General features: G+C 46.8%; 2 non-coding genes across 2 annotated transcripts; both read right to left on the reverse strand.

Annotated features, from left to right (window-relative positions):
• Positions 1-11,551: 11,551 nt before the first annotated feature.
• Positions 11,552-11,625, reverse strand: trnan-guu (transfer RNA asparagine (anticodon GUU)). Its single transcript has one exon. It is a non-coding gene; the product is annotated as a tRNA-Asn (tRNA).
• A 4,713-nt stretch (positions 11,626-16,338) lies between these two features.
• On the reverse strand, positions 16,339-16,420 carry trnal-uag (transfer RNA leucine (anticodon UAG)). Its single transcript has one exon. It is a non-coding gene; the product is annotated as a tRNA-Leu (tRNA).
• Positions 16,421-22,813: the final 6,393 nt, after the last annotated feature.

Consider the following 22,813-nt stretch of genomic DNA (forward strand, 5'->3'; position numbering starts at 1 on the left):
TGCCGTGGTACAAGTGTAGTTCTATATTTTACATGTCTTGATGACCTGCACCACTACCTCTGCTGTTTGGCTGACAGTCTCACTTCTAACAATAAACTTTTTGAACTGTGTGGTGTTAGTGTGAGTGGACTTGTAAATCCAGTTCCATCTGGTGTACCTTCTGAAAGTATTATCATTGAGCCCAGTACAGCACGTAAATCAACTGCTACTTCCCACAGCCAAACAATGTCTCCATACAAATGTCTGAGGGTGTTTGCCAGTGTTGCAGCTACATTGCAATGTCTCACTCTTCTCACCAAACTTTAGTACATGTCACCACTACTTTCAAAACAGAAGCACCAAATACTCATAGCAGAAAGAGAAATATTTCTTCTGACAAATGTTTGTCAATAAAAATAAACATATCTGCTGTGAACGACCTAACCCCTGATATACAATTCATTAGTGCTGTCCAACATGACACGCTGGTCTTCCATCCTCTAGGTGTAGATGTTTGTCAACTTCTGTGCAAAAAGTTAAATGTTGACTTTGTCAAGGTCAATCCTCCAGTCTCCAAAGAAGTTGGACTGATCGGTCCTCCATGTAAGATTGAGAGGATCATTGCTGATGGGAACTGCTTCTTCAGAGCCTTCTCTCAGGCTGTGAGAGGCTCACAGAAGCACCATCACAAGATTAGGTCAGCTGTTTGTAAAGAGCTGGAGAGAAATGCACAGAAATGTCTCTTTGGAGGAGACAGTATTCCCCTGTGTCACAGTACCTCCAGCAGTCCAGGATGAAATGTTAACACTTGGGCCACAGAGGTGAAGATACAGGTCACGGCTGGTTGGTTGGTCAGGAGGAGTTGGTATTTTTACCTTTTTATGATGGACGCTGGCTAAAGTACAGCAGTTGTCATCAGGCTTTGTCAGCACAGTGTATTTATCAAGAAAATGTCCCGCCGGGGGGATTTTGAAAATGTGTGTCTCTAAGCCTGGACTGCACAGCTGTTATGGCTACTGTCAGGTTTGTCACCTTAATACTTACAACTTAAGGACTACAAGTGCGCATGTTGTACAGTGTGATAGAGGACCAACAGGAGCTGACTTGGTAGTTACTAAGAGGTCTGGCTAATGATCAGGTTATCCAAGATCTCACTCAGGTAAGAAATGTTACTAAGTCTTGCAGGTCTAAGTATTCAAACGAGAGGTACACAGGAGAGACTGAACACATTGACTCAAAAGAAACGGCAGTTACAGATTTGGACAAGGTATTCTGAAAACTTGTTCTTTAGGGAAAAGGCTAAATTATGGAGTAGACATGAGTATCATTCCAAGGTCGATCACAGACACAAGGTTAAAGCTGTCAGCAAACCAAAGAGTCTGCTGAAATATAGCCAGAATGTCCAGCATAGGCAGCATGTTAAATTAAAGAGTGTCCTGAAATATAGACACAATCTACAGCATGGAGAGAAAATTAAATCCCCCAGTAAAGTAGCTAGTAGACTTAAATACAGAGAGAATATCCACCATAGACAACTCGTTAAAGCCAAAAGCAAAGTTACAAGTATGGTAAAATATCGAGACAGCCTCAGTCATAGACAGAAATTCAAAAGACAAGTAGGGAAGTGAGAAAAATCAAATATCGTGACAGTTTGCGCTTTAAACACACACTTATTGCTAGTGCTGCCTCAAAAAGGCATAAACAACTGAAAAATGCTCACAATTTTGATTTTGTCATGGACCAATTTGTACAAAAAGTCAGACATAGCCCTGAGTTCATCTGTTGTGTATGTCATCGGTTAATGTTCAGAACACAGGTGTTAGGTTGTAGTAGGGACGTGTGTTGGAAATTCTGCAACAGCTGCTGTTGCTAACCGCTGCATAAGTGACACGTATTTGCACAGTTGTTCCGATGACTGTGTTGTGCCTTGTGTGTTGGCCGCTTGTCAAGCTCAACTTTGGATCTGCTATATGTGTCACAGTAAGATTTCCAAAGGGCAGATTCCAGCTGAGTGTTGGGTCAATAACCTGACACCTGATGCCATTCCACCGGAACTGGGATATTTGAACAGCTTGGAGCAACACTTGATAGCTCTGTATGTACCGTTCAAGAAAATGTTGGCGTTGCCCAAAGGGGGGCAGAACGGAGTACATGGGCCGGTAACATGCATTCCAGCCAATGTCGTGCAGACTAACAACGTGTTGCCTAGGACTAGCATGGAACGGTCCATGATGCAGGTCAAATTAAAGCGCAAGTTGACCTACAAAGGACACTATAGATATCAGTTTGTTGACAGTATTCGTGTAAGACAGGCACTGTACTGCTTAAAAAGGAATAATCCTTTTTACAAGGACATTGAAGTCAATGAAGATTGGGTCAATGACTTTTGTAGGAGGAACGTAGGAAGCTCCGTCACGTGGTCAGGATGACGTTGTAGATGAATCATCAGAAATAATACAAGATGAACTGTTACATGACAGACAGCAGCACTGCATGTTTCAGGACACTTGTCTTATGCCTGTTGACATTGGTCAGGAAGCTTTAGACCAGTATTTTGAGGACATCATCAACGTGGCACCTGCGGAAGGAAACAGTCCAGTTCGGCTGCTTTCTGACCACATGAACGAGGCCAAGTGTTTCCCTGTCTTGTTTCCTCTGGGTAGGAAAACATTTTATGACAGGCGCTCGTATGCCTTAACTTTGACGCGGAACTTCAATACTCGGATTATGCATGCGGATGGCCGCTTGGCCGGGAACGTTGACTGCTGATCTCAGACATATACTGAGTAAAGAAAATGTAGAGTGTCCTCCAGCGTTTCAGTGGCAGGGCGTAAGGGTAGAGCCGGTCAGAAGGTTAGTGCAGCGATGTTGATGAATGAGGATGCTTCAAAGCAGATGTTGCAAGTCGATGAGGGCTTCAGGTTTCTGAAGCCGGTTCGTGGAACGCCTGCCTTTTGGCAGTCAGTTCAGAAGGACCTCATCGCATGCGTCCGTCAGTTAGGGATTCCAACGTGGTTCTGTTCGTTTTCGTCTGCTGATCTGCACTGGCAGAATCTCCTGACCAGCATCCTGAAACAGGAAGGCAGAACGCAGAGGTAGAGGATTTAGAGTGGGCGGACAGGTGCGAGCTGTTGCGTCAGTCACGGCTGCCAGGATGTTTGACTACAAGTGGCATTGCTTCTTGAATGAGGTTCTCAAGTCTCCTTCACGTCCCATTTGCAAAATCACAGATTACTTTTATAGGGTAGAATTTCTGCAGCAAGGCCCATGTCCATTGTCTCTTTTGGATTGAGGGGGCTCCCCACATTGATAAAAACACAGATGAAGAAGTGGTGGCATTCATTGATCAATTTGTGACATGCGAGTTCAACCCTGACCATGACAAGTTATCGTCCATCGTGGCATCCGTTCAGGCCCACTCCAAACGACACAACAAATGCTGTCTGAAACACGGAATGTGTCGCTTCCATTTCCCAAAAGTTGTTTCAGCCAGGACGTTCATTTGTAAAACAGAGATTAAAACGTATACCTGTGAGCCGAAGGCTCGGGAGAATCCTCAGTCAACCAACATGCCAGTCTGTAAGTGTTTTGAAGACACCAATCCCATTAGGAAGAAGAGGGCACACGCCATTTTGAAAGCCGTTAAGACTGCTGTTAAAAAAGCGGACGCAGGAGAAGTGACATACGCTAGCGTAGACCACTTGTTCCAGACTCTGGGCATTAGTCAGGACATTTTTGAGCTGGCTTATAAGCGCCTGCACACAGACTAGGATAGTCCTATAAGAGAGGGGTAAAGGATGTGTGGGTCAACCAGTACAGTAAGAACTTGAACTGCTGGAACACCAACATGGACATTAGCTTTGTCACCGACGTCTATGCGGTCATTATTTACATAATTTCCTACATTACCTACAAAGCTGAGAGAGAAATGGGACTGTTATTGGCAAACGCACAAAAAGAAGCCACAAAACAATCAAATCTCTCTGCTAAAGAAGCTTTGAAAAAACTAGGAAGTGTCTATTTCCACAGCAGGGCCGTTTGTGCCCAGGAGGCGGTGTACAGGCTAACTAACATGCATCTGAAGGAGTGTTCCAGGAAGTTTGTGTTTGTTCCAACAGGGCCCAACATAGTTAGAATGACTTTACCTCTCAGTGTGTTGAGGCAGAAAGCTGCTTGTCAAGAACTTAGGACAGAGGATATGTGGATGACCAACATAGTGGACAGGTACAGAAACAGGCCTGACGACGAGGTCTTTGATGACATGTGCATGGCTACATTTGCATCTGAGTATCGTCTTCTGTGCAAGAATGAAAAGCCCAAGGACATGATTCAACTGAAGCATGGACTGGGCTTCATCTTGAGAACACATTCTCAGTTCGCTATTGTGCGCTACATGCGCTTTGACTTAGAGAAGCAAGAGGAGGCACACTACCAGACTCTGCTTCAGATGTATCTCCATTACAGAGTTGACTCGGATCTCAAGGTCAAACCTTTCCTTCCGCAGAAACCTGAAATCCCTCACAGCAGCACAGCTGTCTGATGAGGTGAACTCCGTTATGCCTGACCACTCGCACTTCTCCTCACTTTCTGTTCATGAGTTTACTGAAACACTCTGTTCCTCTCTGGCATCCTCTCTGGACAAACTCTGCCCCCTGGTGTCCAAACCAGCCAAGAAAAAACAACCAAGTCCATGGCTCTCTAAAGTTCTGAGAGAACAAAGAGCTGGACTCAGGGCAGCAGAAAGAAAGTGGCGTAAATCCCAAGAACCCACTGACTTGTCCTTATACAAACAGAAACTTGCTTCCTTCAGCTCATGCTTACAGTCCGCTAAGAAAGCCTTCTATCAGAACAAGATCTGCGCCACTTCTGATTCCAGGAAACTGTTTATGGCATTTAACTCCTTGCTTTCTCCTCCAGTTGCTCAGCCTTCCACTGCGCTGACTTCAGACATGTTTGCCTCCTTTTTTACTGAAAAGGTTGCTGCAATCAGCAGCCAGTTCTCTGAGCCTGACCAGTCCAGTCAGCACCAACCTGCCACTGCTGCTTCACTCTTCTCCTTTGCTCCCCTGAGCGAAGATGAAGTCTCCAGACTTCTCCTGAGCTCAAAACCTACAACTTGTCCTCTCGATCCAATACCCACCAGCATCCTGCAGACCATTTTGCCCTCTATCAAACCTGCAGTCACACACAGTCAATTCCTCCCTGGAAACTGGCATTTTTCCTGCTACTTTTAAGCAGGCCCATGTCACCCCACTGCTCAAAAAGCCTAATCTCAACCCCGCCAAGGTTGAAAACTACAGGCCAGTATCACTTCTGCCAGTCCTGTCAAAAATACTGGAGCGCTCAGTATTTAACCAGGTCTCTGAACATCTGCGGAACCAACAACCTACTTGACTCTTTTCAGTCTGGCTTCAGGGGTGACCACTCAACTGAGACTGCACTCCTGTCAGTCACTGAAACGAGCTCGAGCTGCTGGTCAGTGCTCTGTCCTACTTCTGCTGGACCTGTCTGCTGCCTTCGACACAGTGAACCATCACATTCTCCTCTCCACACTCTCTGAGCTCGGAATATCTGGTTCTGCCTTGTTATGGTTCAAGTCCTACCTCACAGGCAGATCCTTCAGAGTGTCATGGCGAGGAAAGGTGTCTAGGTCACATGGCCTATCGACTGGGGTTCCTCAGGGGTCAGTGCTTGGTCCCCTTCTCTTCTCTCTGTACACCACCTCACTTGGTGCAGTGATCCGCTCCCATGGCTTCTCCTACCACTGTTATGCTGGCGACACTCAGCTCTTCCTCTCTTTTCCACCTGAAGACACAATGGTCTCAGATCGTATATCAGCGTGTCTGGCTATCTCCACATGGATGAAGGAACGCCACCTTCAATTGAATCTCTCTAAGCCTGAACTTATGGTCTTTCCAGCTTGTCCATCTGTTCAGCCTCACGTCAGTGTCCAAGTTCAGGCTCTTGTCATCTCACGCATTGACTACTGCAACTCTCTTCTGGCAGGCCTCCCTGCATGCTCATTCAAGCCTCTGCAGATGATCCAGAATTCAGCAGCATGTCTGGTCTTCAACCAGCCAAAAAGGGCACATGTCACCCTGCTGCTGGTTTCTCTTCACTGGCTTCCAGTGGCAGCCAGGATCAAATTCAAGGCACTTCTTTTGACTTACAAAACAATCACAAGAACGGCTCCAGCCTACCTGGAATCCCTGATCCAGGTCTACTCTCCTTCGTCCACTACGCTCTGCTTGCGAAAGACGCCTGGTGCTTCCAGCCCAGCGCTGCTCCAAATCCCTAGCCAGACTCTTCACTTCTGTTGTTCCCAAATGGTGGAACGAACTACCCAAATCTGTGCGTTCTGCTGAGTCCCTTTCTACTTTTAAGAGACAATTGAAGACTCAATTGTTCAGAGAGCACCTAGGCACTTAACCTGACTGTTCTCCTCTTTGTCCTGTGGGGTAGAATAAGTCAGAGGGTCCAAGACCCAGCACTTAGACATACAACATCACACAACACAGTTAGTGCTACATCATCACTGTTATATTATATAAAAAAAGGGGGACGACACTTCTTCTGCCACTAGATGGCAGTACCTGTGACCAAATCACAAATGAAGCACTTTTGCGCTTCCTATGGACTTTTCCTGAATTAGGTCTAAATTCTTGCTTGTGTTGTACATCGCTTTGGGCAAAAGCGTCTGCTAAATGAAATTGTAGAATTTATCGTCCACCAGCATATCCACACTTCCTATTTAAATACAATGTGGGAAGGTTACTTGACCGGTTAACTCTGACAAGTAACACTATTGTAGTCATGGGAGATGTTAATGACAACATTTTAAAAGGCTCATCAATCTGCAAATTTATGGAACAAAAAGGGTTCACCCAACATGTGACACAAGAGACCACAGAAAAGGGGACAGTAATTGATCATGTTTACATTAAAACGTCACAGTACAACGTGGAATGTGCAGTCTGGCCAGCCTACTTCAGTGATCACGAAGGGATCCTGTGTAGGTTTTCTGTTTCAGATGATCAGGGGGAGTTAGATGACCTCAACAGCTTTAGTCTGGATGATTTTCAAGATTTGCAGGGTGATTCTGACCACCAGGATGACTGAGTTTAAAAGCTACATCGCAGTGTCCCAGGTCAAATACTAGCCTCATGTCAGCTTAGTTGGCTCTGTGTGCTGTTTGGCAAAAGTTGACTTGGACTCTTTGTTGTGTAGGATGCGTTAATGTTGACATTTTATTAGTATAGTAAGTCCCACTCCACCTTTTTAGACTTACCTATTTATTCTGTGCATGTCTTGACGTACATTTTAAAGTTATTTATTTATTCCACTGTCACGCACTGCACTTAATGCAGTTCGCCACAGTACCTTGAGCATGTGCCAGGTACAGTAATCATGTTTCCGCTCCACCACCGCACCAATTTCTCAGTTTTTTTCTTTCAATACAGTTCAACATACAAACACACATCACATGTGGTAGGCTACTACATTCCAAGCTCACTCATGAGTGTGTATTTATGTCACCCCCATTGTCTGACCTGTCGTTTTGTGTTTCATGTTGTGTTTCATGTTATCTTCCAATGTGAGGTTTATATGGTTTGCTGTGCAGTTATATAAAGTAGTTAATTTGCCACGGTCATCGGAGTTTGAACGAATCTGGTCCCCGTTAATGAAATCCATCAGGTAGTTGCGATGGGGGGGAGCTGGGCTTCGTGGCCCTGGCCCTGGGCCAGGTAGCAATGGATGCTGGCTTCCTTTGGTGTTCGGCGGCTCACTGAGCCGGTAGGCCCGGGGTTACTGCCTCCGGGGGCTGCTTTGGGTCTCGCCTGTGTGGGGGGCGTGGGGGCGGCTTCCCCTATCATGGTGGCACCCTGTGGGATTGGGGGTTGAGGGGTCCTTGGGCTGGGTTGGGGGCTTCCCCGCAGTATGGGGGGTCCAGGGGCCCTGGGCCCTGGTGCCTAGGCTCCGTGCCGGTCTCCCAGCGGGGTCCCGTGGTGGTGGGGTGCGGCGCTGGCCCATTCCCCGGGCACTGGCGGGGTTGTGCCTGGGCCTGCTGTGGCGGCTTGGCCATGTTTGCCCCCGGACGCTGGGAAGAGGGTTGGGAGGGAGGGGGAGGTGGGTCGGGAATGAGGGGGAGGTGGATGGTTTGGTACCTGGGACCCTGCTCGCACCCTCAGGGGATCTCGCCCACATTTGGTAGGGGTGCACTTCCCTCTGCCCTGTCCTTGGGTGGGGTGAGCCCTGGTGCAGTGTCTTGGGCTGCCGCCACTCCCGGACAATGGGAGGGTGTGGGGGGACATAGGAGGGTTGGGGGCTGGCCTTTATGATGCTGATCAGACTGGGTGCCCTGACATGGGCTGCCAGCTGGGGGTCCCGCCTTGCACGGTGGGCCTGGGCCCTCCCAGCCCTCACATGGCGGGGTGGTGGACCCTCTGCCTGGATCTCCTGACAGTGCCCCTTGGTGCTCTGATGTGGCCCCTGGACCAGGTAGGCTAGACACCCTGTCAGCTGGTTGTGGTGGTGACAGGGTGTCCAGCGGGGCCGGTCTGGAAGCCGGCCCCCTGCGGGTCTGGCCCATTCCTCAGCACCTCTCATCGCCTCTCTGTCCCATCACATCACATCTTATGTGACACTAGGCCTTGAGGGGCTGGACCCCCCAATTTTAATCACATCGTAGACATTGAGGGCTTGGGGGAGTGCATGAGGATGTACTGGGAGGCGGGGCTCCCATGCCCTGGGTGCCTCCCCCAATTTTAACTGCATTCTAGTCATCCGCACAACAAATAACACAACACCCATCCTGCACCCATGTTGGGATGGGGGGGCAGCTGGGGCGGGGAGTGGGTCCATTGCTCCCCCTTTTACTAAATGCACCAAGGCGGGCCTGGGGGCCTGACCTGGGAGGGGTGGTCTGCCTCCCAGCACGGTGGTTGGGCTGGGGTTGGTCACAGGCCTTGCCGTTGTGTGGTGGATCCTTTGCTGGCAATTTTACCAGGTCTGAGGTGCCCTGGACTGCGTCAGCATCTATGGAGTACTCAGCCCCTCTATTTTCGTTTCTTTTTTTTGTTTTAATTTTCTGGGGGTGGTGGTCCCGGACGCGGGTGCCTTTGGCTAACCCCGGCAGGCGGGCATGGGCGTCTCGGGTGAGTGAGGGTCCTTTTTCCCTTTTTTTTGGGGGGGGGGGGGCGCTGGCTGGTGGTGCCTTATGGCCTGAAGCCATAAAAACGGGATGGGTGGAGGGGATGGGGGTGGAAGGTTGGGTGGGTGGGTAGCTCTGTCCGGGGACAGTGGGCCTGGTCGTTGTGGTGGGCTGTGGTTGCCCCGCCTGGGCGTGGGGTGTGGGCAGGTGTCGCCCTCGCTGCTGGCGGGCCCCTTAGGGGGCTCCGGCTGGATCTTGGGCTGGAGGGGCTCTATGCCCCTGGGCTCAGCTTGTGCTGCGGGGGGGGGTACCCGCTGGGTCCTTTGACTGCCCCGTCTCTATGGGCTGCCTCCAGGTGGGGCGTGGGTTGGGCCTGTGGCTGTTTCCAGGGGTGTGGCCCGGGGCTCCCCGTGTTCTGGGGGTTTCTGGGTGCCCTGGTGGCTTGGTCCTGACCTGCCTGCTATTCTGGACTGGGGGCGTGTTGTTCTTCTCCCCCACATCGTCGACAGTCAGCTACCCACAGCATCCAAGACAAACCATAGCACACTCATACACACGCATATACACTCATACACACGCGTATACACTCGGACATTTATTTTAAAATCATATTAAACCAAATGGTAAAACCGCAATGGAAATTCTGCAACTGTTTTTTCTTTTTTCTGTTATTGCTCCTTGTTTTGTTTGTTTTTTCTGCTATTGTTGTTGGTTGTTGTCCCCCCCCCCCCCCCCCGTCTTCCCGATCCTGTCCCTGGGATAGGCACCAGGAACATCGATACTGCTTGCCGTAGCTGCTGAACAGGACTCGTGCTGGGTGACTATCATGTGTCACAGCATGTTGTTGTTGTTGTGAGTCACTGTCTGTCACATTATTGCTGTTAGTCTCTTTATAAATGTATTCTGTATGTATATTTTTGCCTGTTCTCTCTCTCCCTCCCTCACCACTGTCGCCAAGTGCTTGCTCGTGTGGGAATGTTGGGTTTCTTTCACTCAAATTGTAAATAGTTTGTTCATTGAACCCCAACGAGGAGAAATGTTACGTTACTTGTTCATTACTTTCATTAATTGTAATGTTTACTGTTATAAATGCATTCTATGATATCACTTCATATTTTTCATTTGGCATTTTATTATACATGAAGTGACTACTTATGTTGAACTCTTACAAAAAAGTAAATATAATCAGTTAATAAATTCACATGTTCACCACAGCTGATGTCTGTCTTTTATTGTCACAATAACAGTGTACATTGACAATGAATGTTGAACTTTCTAATCCACAGTCAAATGTCCTGTGTTCAATGCTGTATTTTACCACATTCATGGTTGATGATATTCAGCAACTTCACTTGAAGAATCACAGTAAAGTGACAGCCAACAGGTAGCACAGACAATGATGAACACAAGGGTCAATATGACGCTGTCACATCTGCAGTCACAGTTTGGGTCCAACTGGAGCTTCTACCTCCTCAACTTCAACTCTCACCACTTTGATACCAACATGGATGGAGGAGCACTTCTCCATCACCCTGGGATTGATGATGTCATTCAATGCCTTCACTAGGAGAAGCACATCAAACTTAGACAAAGGTAGGACAGAAGATGACAGGCAGACGGATCAATACTGTCAGCTCAGCACTTGGAGTCACAACTGAAAAAGATGGCCTTAAATATTACTATTGGCCAACGAAGGAAGTTGAACATTTTCCAAAGTTGCTCTCACTTTCTTTCAAACACCTGGAATGATTTCCTCCAAACCAAAAGAAACTGGTGAAAAAAACAACAAAAACTCCTGGAGAATCAAACTCCACCCTCTGCTCCAACTGGACTTGGGACTTCAAATGACCTCCATTAAAAGTCTGCCTGCATCCCCATTCACTGACTGTTGTGCTGTGGGTCTCCTGGACAAACATGGCAGGATCCTCTTGATCTCCAGGAGTTTAAAAGAGCAGCTCTTTTAAAATGGGTTCTGGCTCCGTTCAGGTTAAGAGAGCTGAGACTAAAATCACACATGAATGAAAGAGGGAACCCAAGAAAACAAGTCAGCGTGAAAGAGGAGCAGATTTTAAAACTCCTCACCATTTCCACCTCCAGGAGTGAAGCCTCCCGGGACCCAAGAGGCTCCAGCTGGCAGAGCTCTCACTGGTTTCTCCACCACCTCGCTAACCTGAGCTGGAGCATCTCAGAACCAAACAGTGACCCCCTTCATTCCAGAGCCGACTCCACAAACTCTGAGCCCCCACTTTACCCACAGCCAGCAGGCCTCCTCAACACTGCATGACACACGACGACTAAATTTAACACTGAAGCGTGTCATCCAGAGATCTGTCACATGTGTCTGCTGTGGAGGGTCAATTTGTCCGTCCACATTCAGATGATTAACGCAGCGACTCCTAAGCACCAGTAGAGCCTGTTCATCGTCCCTGGGTGGGCTTGAACCACCAGCCTCTCGGTTAACAGCCGAGCGCGCTGACCAATTGCGCCACAGAGACTCTGAGGCACCTGCTTTTCATGAAGAGTTTTCAGGCTAAATTCAGTGTGTGAGGTCCACACTGCACATTTGAGGGACCATGAAGGACAGAGGAGAGTCTGACTGTCATGGTGAAAGCCTTCAGCACTAGAACTGAAACAGCCCCACCATCTTAACCCCCCCAGACCAAACAGGCTTCATCAGAAACAGACCCCCCTCCTAGAACATTCAGAGATCATCAGTCTGATTCATAGAACATGACAAACAATCAAGAACTTGTTATTGTTTGATCAGAAGGTGAAACAATGTTTCTAGGTTTGTCTGTTCTGGTCTGAATGAAAGAGGAGGTTTTCTTGGTCATGTGACGTGGATGAGAGTTCAACTAGAACTTCCTGCTTCAACAGGATTTTAGTTTGTTGGGATTTTGTCAAAGCCACTAACCAAACCTCTGAGTGGTGCAGATGTCTGCTGCCTCCTCAGAGCAGACTGGAGCTCAGCCTCACTCACCTGTGGGAGCCCCAGCAGAGCCACCGTGTGATGGAGTTTCAGTTTAGGCTCCAAGGTCCTGGATTGAATGGTGTGTCCTGTGTTTTTAGGCCTCCTGGCACCGATGAATGAATGAACCATTGTTCCAGAGGGAGCTGGTGTCAGGTCAGTCCCTGTTTCTACAAGACCTCCTGCTGCAGAGCCAAACTGGGAAACATTTGAAACGCAAAATCCTGTTCTTGTCACAATCCTGCTCTCCTAAATCAAGGACTGTTCAGTCAATGGTAGAGCAGAGAGGAGCAGAGGAAGAGAGCTGGGACCAGAACCCAGAGGTTGATGGATCAAAACCATCCTCTGCTCAAAGAAAGGAACAAAATAAACCCTTATCTTTAGGAATGTGTGTCTGTTAAAAAGGGTTTCAAAAGGAAATTTGTCTTCCTCCACAATCACCAACCATTGTGAGAGTTAACAACAGTCCACTTTCTGACTGAAGCAAAAGTAGACTTCAAAAGGTTTTTCTGCTTCAACATAGCAGCTAAATTTCCATTTCTCCACTGATTATCTGTTAAGGTTCATGGGGGGGGGTGGAGCCTATCACAGCTGACATTGGTTGAGGGGCGGGGTTCATCCTGGACAGGTCACCAGTCCATCACAGGACCAACACATAGAGACAGACAACCATTCACTCTCACAGTCACACCTACAGTCAATTTAGAGTATCAATCAGCCTCGTCCCCTCTTGATGTCTTTGGACTGTGGGAGGAAGCTGGAGTACCAGAGAGAACCCACACAGGAACAGGGAGAACATGGAGACTCACACAGAAAGATCCTGTGCTGGAGCCGGGACTGGTACCTGGAACCTTCTTGCTGTGAGGAGACAGTGCTGACCACTGTACCACCGTGCTGGATTTTCTGTAACGTCAAGTACATCTGAACTGGCACTTGACAGTGACAGCAGGAGAACAAAAATCCCAGTGTGTCATCAACATTTCCTGTCAAATCAATGATAGAAGCTGTTGAATTTCTGGATCAGAACAAGGAGAAAGGAGCCCCAATGAAAGAGTGATGGTTCTTGATTCTGATTTTGTTCTTCACTCCTACACCCGAGAGTGAAAGTGTGGGCTGGCTGGGAGCAACTGCCTGCTTCAGAGTGGGAGGAGCCTCAGGACTTTCCAGTGAGAGCTGCAAACTTCCACCAGCGCCCAGTGCCAGCAGGTCTTCATGATGGAGCTGAGAAGAACACAACAACACCAGAGCACTGGAGAGGAGCACAACACTTCTTTGCTTCCTGGCCACTCTCATGTCTGTCTGTCCATCTGGAGCTGGGGGGAGGAGCTTCACATGTTTTTTCTTTTTTTAAAAAGGGAATGACATGACTTCCTCTGTATGTTAGAATATGAACTACTAAAAATGTTCATCTCCAGTTTAAAGTTAGAATTATATTTAAAGTAGAAAAATCTCCCCTCTTCAATCCTGTCACTCAGTGTTGTAAACTGTTTCTAACAAATTCTACTGTTCAACAGTTCAAGTGTTTCTAATGAAGCTGAATGTTCTCCTCTACTTTCCTCAATTGTGTTTCTTTCATGTCCTCCTGAGATCAAAGACAGAATTCTAGGTACAAATAAAGACACCATCAAAGCCCTGATGACATCATCATCAATTCTGACTTTGATCTGTGTCTGTCCAGCTTGTCCTGAGTGGATCCAACAGTTTCCCATGGGTGACTCTGTCGTGGTCTCTCTCCTGCTGTCTCCAACTCTCAGAGTGCTTCTACTGGTTTCTCCCCATCGTCCCTGTTGCTAGGCAGAGCACTGGTGAGGACTGAGGCCAGTGATGTCATCACCTCCAGCTGAGACCTGCCAGGTGATCCTGCTTCATTCAACTCTGCTGCCTCTGCCACTGCCCTGACTGGTGAGGCTGACAGCAGGTTCTCTCTCATCTAAACTCTCTGTTTACAATGGAGGCTGAAATCCTTGTGATTGGTGGTTCAATCATCAGGTCTGTTGAACTCCCAGGTGCCATCACCTGCTGTCTTCCTGGTGCCAAAGTTGTGGACATTATTGAACGTCTCCAGGACTCATCGATCTCCACTCCTCAGCTCACATCCTGATTATACAGGTGTGTGTGAATGACATCACGAAGAGGCAGCCAATCATACTTCATGACCAGCTTGAGTCTCTTGCTAGTTCAAATCAGAGTCTGGGTAAATTCTGTGTTTTTTCTGGCTCCATCTCTGCTCCTTCCAGAAGCAGGGAGCATTTCAGCCTCTTTCCAGTCTGCATGAATGCTGAAAGGCTTCTGTACTGTTTGGCTTTGCTGTTCCCTGCAGCTTGGACATCAGATTAGAACGAACCACACTCACTAACTCACCTGTTCTTAACCAATGAGAGCTGATTGGGTTAAACATGGAAAAACACTGACTCTCTATGAGGATGTTCTCCTGCCCTGTGTGGGTGGAGCCAAGAGAGTAAAAAGACTGAGACCCAGAAATCAGGGCTTCTTCTCTTCCATCTTCAGGTGGTCAGACTGAAGTCTCAGCTCTGACTCTGGATCTGTTCTCTGTGTGCCAACATAAATGTGATTGGACCAGAGAAGTTGATGAGTATTTAGTGAACCTTTCCACTGAGGTGGAACCATCCTGGGAAGAAGGAGAGGAAATGAAAGCTTCTCAGTGTAAAGTTTTAATTAAGCTGGCCAGCAGTTGAACCTGGAATCTTCTGATTTGTAGTCAGACACATTATCCAGTGTGCCACTACCCCTGAGATTAGTGTAGTGTGTTCATGTGTACTTGATTTTACAGAAAATACAAACACTCTGGTGGCATTTTCAGGGGACAAAATGGTGCAATGGTTCGTGCTGTTGCCTCGCAGCAAGAAGGTTCCAAGTTCTAGTCCCGGCTTCATCACAGGATCTTTCTTTGGGAGTCTGCGTGTTCTCCCTGTTCCTGTGTGGGTTCTCTCTGGTACTCCAGCTTCCTCCCACAGTCCAAAGACATCAAGAGGGGACGAGGCTGATTGATACTCTAAATTGACTGTAGGTGTGACTGTGAATGCTTGTCTGTCTCTATGTGTTGGTCCTGTGATGGACTGGTGACCTGTCCAGGATGAACCCCGCCTCTCATCCATTGTCAGCTGTGATAGGCTCCACCCCCCATGAACCACTGCAGATAATCAGTATAGAAATGGAAATTTAGCTGCTATGTTGAATCACAAAAACCTTTTGAAGTAAACTTTTGCTTCAGTCAGAAAGGAGACTGTTATTAACTCACAATGGTTTGTGATTCTGCAGTAAGATCAATTTGTTTTCCACCCCTTTTTATCAGATTCACATTTCTAAACTAACAGGTTTATTTTGTTCTTTTCATTTACCAGAGGACAGTTTTGATCCATCAGCCTCTGGTTCTGGTCCCAGCTCTCTTCCTCTGCTCCTCTCTGCTCTACCATCTATTAAACAGGTCTTGATTTAGGAGAGCAGGACTGAGACAAGAACAGGAATGTGAGTGTTGAAGGTTCACAACTTGGCTCTGAAGCCTCAGCAGGTAAAGATTCATCTCTTATTTCAGAGGTGATTTGAAGAATTCATTGTTGCTGAACTGTTGATGCTTCAATTTCTGGACGTTCACTGGTGGAATGTTTGAGGGTCAGAGGTGAAAAGAGGACAAGTGCACCTGTTGTGTGTGATGGGGCACCAGCATGGAGGAAGTTGTCATACATTTCTAGCTAAACAGCAGGAAACTTCATGTAAAGAATTAAAATGATTTAATTCAGTGTTTAACTCCCAGGCCTCTGGAATAAAACCCAAGGAACAACTGACCACCTCACCATGACTTCACCCTGATAACCAGGAGGTAACCTGGTAGTCAGAGCAGCGGTGCATAGGTCTGTGGACTCAGAGGAGGGTTCTTCTTCTGGTCCTGGGTTTGAAGACATCAGCAGCCTTGTTGGAGTCAACTGGGATGTTCCTCTCAATAGACAGCAGCATTAAATCAGAGAGCCTGTCTGCTCCATGGCTCCTCCTGAGCTGGTCCTGGATCAGCTTCAGTTTGGAGAGTCACCGTTACACTGAAGCAGAGGTCACTGGCAGTGCTGCATATACTGGGAGGAGCCTGTGGCTCTGGGTACACTGTGCCCATGTCGTTGGCTTGAAGGCAGCTCAGCGTTACTGCACATTGTTGAGTGACAAAAACAGCCAACACCTCCAGCACAGAGAGGAGAGACCTGACACACCTCTCCAGAGACCTGGGACATGATGGCAGTGGTGGGATTTGAACCCACACCTCCTCAAAGACTGGAGCCTAAATCCAGCACCTTAGACCGCTCAGCCACACTACCTCACTGAGCAGGTCAGTGAGTTGGTCTGCTAAAGGCATGTTGAACAGGAAGTAACATAATGATTTCAAACTTATTCTGAAGGGTGACCCCTTCCCTCCCGTGGTCACAGGAAGTGACGACAGCATCGCTTGAAGAAGCCGGGAAAGAAATGGAAAAAGGACTCAATTTAAACAGAGCCTTTCTACCTCAGCACGCCATGCTAGCAAACCCCCTTTTGTCTGGTTTGGACAGACAGACAGACAGACAGACTATTTTATTAATCCCTTTTGGACGTTCTGCAAGGGAAATTGCACTCTCCTCAACATACATTCACAGCACTGTTACCATAGATTAGACTAAAAATAGCAAAGAAGAAAAAACAAAGACTATATATATATATCTATCATATATATGTATGTATATATATATGCATATATACATGTGCGGGTGCCTGTGTGTACCTGGATGGTTATGTATATGTGCATAGTGACAGGAATAATCATAATATTAATTGTTCTTAATTGTTATTATAACAATAATAATGATGATGATATAATATAATAATGATGATGATGATATAATATAAAACATATAATAGTTATAATAAAATAATAATAGCAGTAGTAACAAGAATTATATAATAATAATAATAAAAAATAATAAAATAATAATGATACTACTACTACTACTACTACTACTACTACTACTACTACTACTACTAATAATAATAATAATAATAATGTACAGTCTCTTATATTGCACGAGTGTCCAGTTGTTATCGGGGCAAGCTAATGGTGCTCAGCCCTCTCCTACAGTCCTTCTGTTGGCCCTCCCCCCCTCCAGTGAGGAGTTTAACAGTTTAATGGTTCGGGGGATGAAGGAGTTCTTCAGTCTGGTTGTTGTTTGGTGACTGTGGATGAACACACAGGAGAAGTGAAGCATGAATCTGTGTTCCTGTTCACTTGAATACATGCAGGTGTAGCAGGTGGAAATACGACTGTTTATTTTTGTTCTGATTTCAGAACTGTTGACACAACGGTGTCAGATTAAAGCATCTCCACCTTCCAGATGCTGGTCTCCTTCTGGGGTCCTGACTGACCTCCATCTTGTGTTCTGGATCCACCTAAACCCAGCAGCTCCAGATCCCTGAACTCCTTACAGGGATAGAAAATGGCTGCTGGATGGAAGTCCCCCAACTGTGGCTGTTCTGAAACTCTTCTCCTCAGTCACTCCTGAGTTGACACTGAGATGGAAACTCTGAGTATCAGGTTCAGAACAGCTGATCTGAGTTGGTCCAATCAACTGTGAGTACGTTCACCTTGAGTGTCACACGTGCACAACCACCACAAAATGCCATCATCAATGGAGCCCTGATACCACGAGTCACCATGACAACCAAGAACAAAATAACAAGTTACTTTGAAACAACGACCTTCATATATTTATGATGACATCACCAATATGAGCCTTCCCAGTCTGTCAGGGGGTAGAATTCAGTCAGCACCAATGACATCAGAGTCAGAGTTTAGAGATCAAAGACAGACATTAAAGTCAATATATTAAATTTGATGTTTCCATGGAGGGGCAGTTTGACATTTTTATTTTGGATGCATTTATATTTTAGAATCAGAAAGGCAGTTACAATGACATCATCAAGACAAAACCTGGTGTTACAAAGGTGAGGTGAACAATTTTAACAGTCAATCCCAAATTTAGGCCTGAAGTTAGAAAATAATATTAGCTAGCTAGCAACGTTAGCTAGTTAATGTTAGCAAGCTGGTGATATTAAACACCATCAAATAGTTAAAACAAGGTCAGCAGCTGTTATGATGATGGTCACATGATTTAACCTTCCTCCTGTGGGACCTGTTTTAGGATTTAAATGCATCAAAGAACCACATCAATTTGTTTATTGTATCAAGGATTTTTGACTTTGTCAGGAACCTCTAGTTCAACAAAATCAAACCAACAAATGTTGTTCACTGAATGATCAAATAGTGAGGGTCTGTCTGGACCAGTTATCAAAATAAGATGATAAAGCAACAGTCAGAGCCAAACCTGAAGTCAGAAGTGCACTGTCAGCAACACTGCCAGCAGTTCCTCTCTCAGTCATGGGAGCTTCAGGGACTCTCATCAGCCTCGTTCTCCCATCGACCTGCACAACAACACAACAAACAAAGACCATCCTTGATGTGTCTGCATAGAATGCATTTGTGTTGTGGACCCACATCCACCAAGAGTGCAACAGCGTCCTCCTCAGCAGCCCTGCCTCAACACCAACCAGAACAGCCACAGCCACAACCCCACTCAGGACCTGATTCCAAAAGAAAGAGGTGTCAGGACTGCCCAAGCAGTCAGGACAGCAGGACAAACGGATTGTGCTTCAACTGCAGGAAACATCTCTGCAGAGAACACACACAAGTGTCACACATGAATCTAAACACAATCAATCAATCAATCAATCAATATTTCCATGGATAAGGAAGCCTAACAAGGTCACCAAGAGATGGAAACAACTTGGAGGATAGAAAATTGTTTTAGTTTATTTGACAGCTGATTGAAGACGTGGATCAAAACTGACCGTTAACATAGAGAATGGAACAGGAAGCTGACACTAGAGGAAGGTTCCAGCTCTGAAAAAGGAGTTTGATCAAAATCTTGAACTGCCAGTAGAAATATCCTTTTGTATGTTGACCTTTGTTGACAGAAGTCACTTTAGCTTGGCAGTGACAAGAATGGCTGCTAGCTTGACAAAGAACTGCACAAACCAGGTTCAAGCTGGACTTGGGACCCTGGTATCTGCAACGACTCCATCAACTCCTAATCTAGCAGCTCTGCTGGGTCCAACTATTTAAAAGAACATTTGACAGACCTGTGGAGCAGTGAGGACACACATGAGTTGATCACATGATCCACTGAAGCGCCATTTTACCTGCCACTGAGGTCACCAACATGAGCTGGAGTTGGGACTCTTGAACTGAACCTGGTATCACAGCGACCCCTACTGCTGCAAAATGGAACAGCAACATTGAACCAAGTACAGGATTGGAGGGAGACTGATGGTCGCTGTTTGGGTTTTTGAAGAACAAGGAGGGCGTGGCTTCAAGTTGGATTCTCAGAGACTATTTCCCCAACCTCTACATTGGAATCTACACTGTCATCCAGTCATGTGACTGAAGTCATCCAGTCATGTCAGTGATGTCACTCTGCAGGACTGTCACTGCCGTCACATTATAGAAAAGAATCCAGACTCCACATTTATGGGGCAGGTTTGGTCTTTAAACACTTGACAGTTCCAGGAGATTTAGTCTGGCTCAAGATCTTCAGATCAACCCAGGACAGAAGGCTATGACTCCATTGGATTGTATAGTTGGAGCATTCAGAGATCTGGTGGATCTCAGTAGGAGCTGTATTTATCCACTGAATGATCCTGGTCAATGTGATCCTGCTCCTCCATCTCTAAGGCTGACAGAGCAGGAGGACCTGACTGAGAAGAAAGCTGCACTTGAGCAGCTTCAGTCTCTGTGTGACAACACACAGGCAGAAAACCAGAATTTGAGGGAACAAGTTTCTACTCTTGAACGTGAGAATAAAAGAGCAATCCAGGAGCTCCAGAACATCACTGCTGTGGTGGCCAACCTCAAAATGGACCAGGACAAGAACCAGACTCAGATAGAAGATCTGAACGCAACAGTCCACAGTCTTCAGTGTGAGGGGAGGAAGGTTGATGGAGAGAACAATGAGCTCAGAAAAGAGCTGACCCAGGTTCAGTCTCTGAGGGAGAGAGAACAGGTGGAGATGAAATGTCTTGAGGAAGACCTGACTGAGAAGAAAAGTGCACTTGATCAGCTTCAGTCTCTGTGTGACAAGAGATGGACAGAAAACCAGAATTTGTGGGGACAGGTTTCTAGTCTTGGACAAGAGAAGATCATTGCATATCAGCTGGTAGAGAACATGTCTGCCATGGTGGGCAACCTTGAATCTGTGAGGGAGGAGAACCAGACTCAGATCAGAGACCTGAACACACAAGTCCACAATCTTCAGCTTGAGGTGAAGATGGTTTACAAGGAGAAGTGTGACCTCAAGTGTGAGCTCAACTCCATCCAGGCAGAGAAGAACAAAATGAGAGAAGAACTCACTGAGAAGAAGATGACTCTTGAACAGCTGAGGTCCCAGAGTGAGGAGAGAGAGGCAGAAAATGGATGTTTGAGGAGACGAGTTTCTACTGCATCTCAGGAGACAGAGACCTTCACTGCAGAGTTGGCCCACCTCAAATCAAGGAAGGACCAGGACCCCACAAAGTGTGACAGTCTGAATGAAGTTCAGAGTCTTCTATGTGCAGTGAGAACACAAAAGAAGAAAAGGAACAGTGCTCAGAGGGAAATCCTGGGAAATCTTCATGATTTAAAAAGCTGTTTGAAAGAGGAAAATCATGACCTTCAAGTGAAGGTCCAGCAAACTTCTGAAGAGCAAGCAGACTCTCCCCTACGTCCAGCCAGAGAAGAGCAAACAGACTCTCCCCAACGTCTAGCCAGAGAAGAGCAAGCAGACTCTCCCCTACGTCCAGCCAGAGAAGAGCAAGCAGACTCTCCCCTACGTCCAGCCAGAGAAGAGCAAGCAGACTCTCCCCTACGTCCAGCCAGAGAAGAGCAAACAGACTCTCCTCTACGTCCAGCCAGAGAAGAGCAAACAGACTCTCCCCTACGTCCAGCCAGAGAAGAGCAAGCAGACTCTCCCCTACGTCCAGCCAGAGAAGAGCAAACAGACTCTCCCCTACGTCCAGCCAGAGAAGAGCAAGCAGACTCTCCCCTACGTCCAGCCAGAGAAGAGCAAGCAGACTCTCCCCTACATCCAGCCAGAGAAGAGCAAGCAGACGCTCTCATATGTTCTTCTGCAGAGGAGCGATGGGATTCTGCTGCATGTCCTGCAACTGAAAAGCAGAATGATGGGGGCACCCTGGAGACTGGACCTGCTAGGGGTCAAACCAGAGGTCTACTGAGCCGTGTGACATCTGGTGTAGAAGATGCTCTGTTCATGTTCATCGTTTTTTCTTTGTGTGCTTTTCCTCAACTTTGTTTTCTTTGTTTATTATATATGATGATACCTTGATCACCACAGCAGTTGATCCCAGCTTGATTAGCTGAGTGCTTTGCAGTCTAAAGCACTTTAGTGATACCTGTGGGGTCCCTTATCCTCCCTGACCACAGGGATTCAGCCTCACTGAAGGAGAGGGAACCTTCCAGGTTGCTGCTCCTAGACTCTGGAACGCTCTCCCACTGGACATGAGGACGCGGTGGACACCTTCAGAAAGAAGCTAAAGACCCATTTGTTTAGTAATATTATTGTTCATGATGGAATCGTCCCTCTGTACCTGCCCACACAGGTCAAGAGGTCAAATGATTCCCTGTTTAAAACAGCTCTTCCATCACATGGATGTGCATCCCAACAGTCAGAGCTCACAGACGCTCCTATTCCCTCCGGTGTGAGGCACTAGGAGTGACTGATGAGGGTCAGGGGGGTCAGGCTAGTCCAGATAGTGGGTCTGTATGAGGTTGTTAGGGAGGGATAAGGTAGTGGCAGAGTTCAGGCTGTAGTTGTGCTCCAACAGTTGAGACAGGGCAGGACAAAAAATGACATCCTGATGGCGTTAGGAGTGATTCTTACAAGAACCAATCAATAAAAGTGGGTGGTGACCTGCTCATGTGACGCTTGTGTTGATGATTACTGGGTCTCCTCCATGCTCATTTATCATGAATGAATCCCTCTGAGTAAAACACCTGATAACTCCTGAGTTGTTTCACAAAATGTGTGTGTGTGTGTGTGTGTGTGTGTGTGTGTGTCTGTGTGTGTGTGTGTCCCTACTGACTGGAAACTGAATAATAACCAGACTAACTTTTATCTTTGACCAAGTCTGGTTGACTCACTAAATTCATAACTCAAGTGATTATTTAATTAATAAACAGAACATGTGTCTAAAGTCATGATCAAATTCATGTAAAATCTGAGCAACGAGGGTTTGAAAATGTTCCAATGAGTCAAAACAATGTCCAGGGATCAACAGGGACCTTTAGATCCACACCAATCTTCCCTGACCTCATAGAAACTGGAACCTTTCAACAAATAAATTCAAATTCAACTCAGCAGCAACTCTAGAACAGTTGCTAACTTGCTAATTCCTGTTAGCTCCAGATCAGACAATGCAGGCGCACCTTCATGCTTGGTTGTACGACCGTCACCAGTTGAAGCTTCTCTGGTTCAACAAACTCTGGGGACTCAAGACACAAGTCAGCACCGGTGCAGGTCCAGATCCAGATGTTAGCTGATGGGGACAATGGCTTAAGGGAGCTCCAGGGAGCTGGTTTGAACTGGTCCCTCATCTCTGTGAGTAGAAACCATCTGAGGTGGAGGGAAAAG

The sequence above is a fragment of the Aulostomus chinensis genome, chromosome 1 (genome assembly GCF_037954235.1).
Source record: "Aulostomus chinensis isolate RoL2024-O1b breed Wild chromosome 1, RoL_Achi_v1.0, whole genome shotgun sequence".
Lineage (NCBI taxonomy): Eukaryota > Metazoa > Chordata > Actinopteri > Syngnathiformes > Aulostomidae > Aulostomus > Aulostomus chinensis.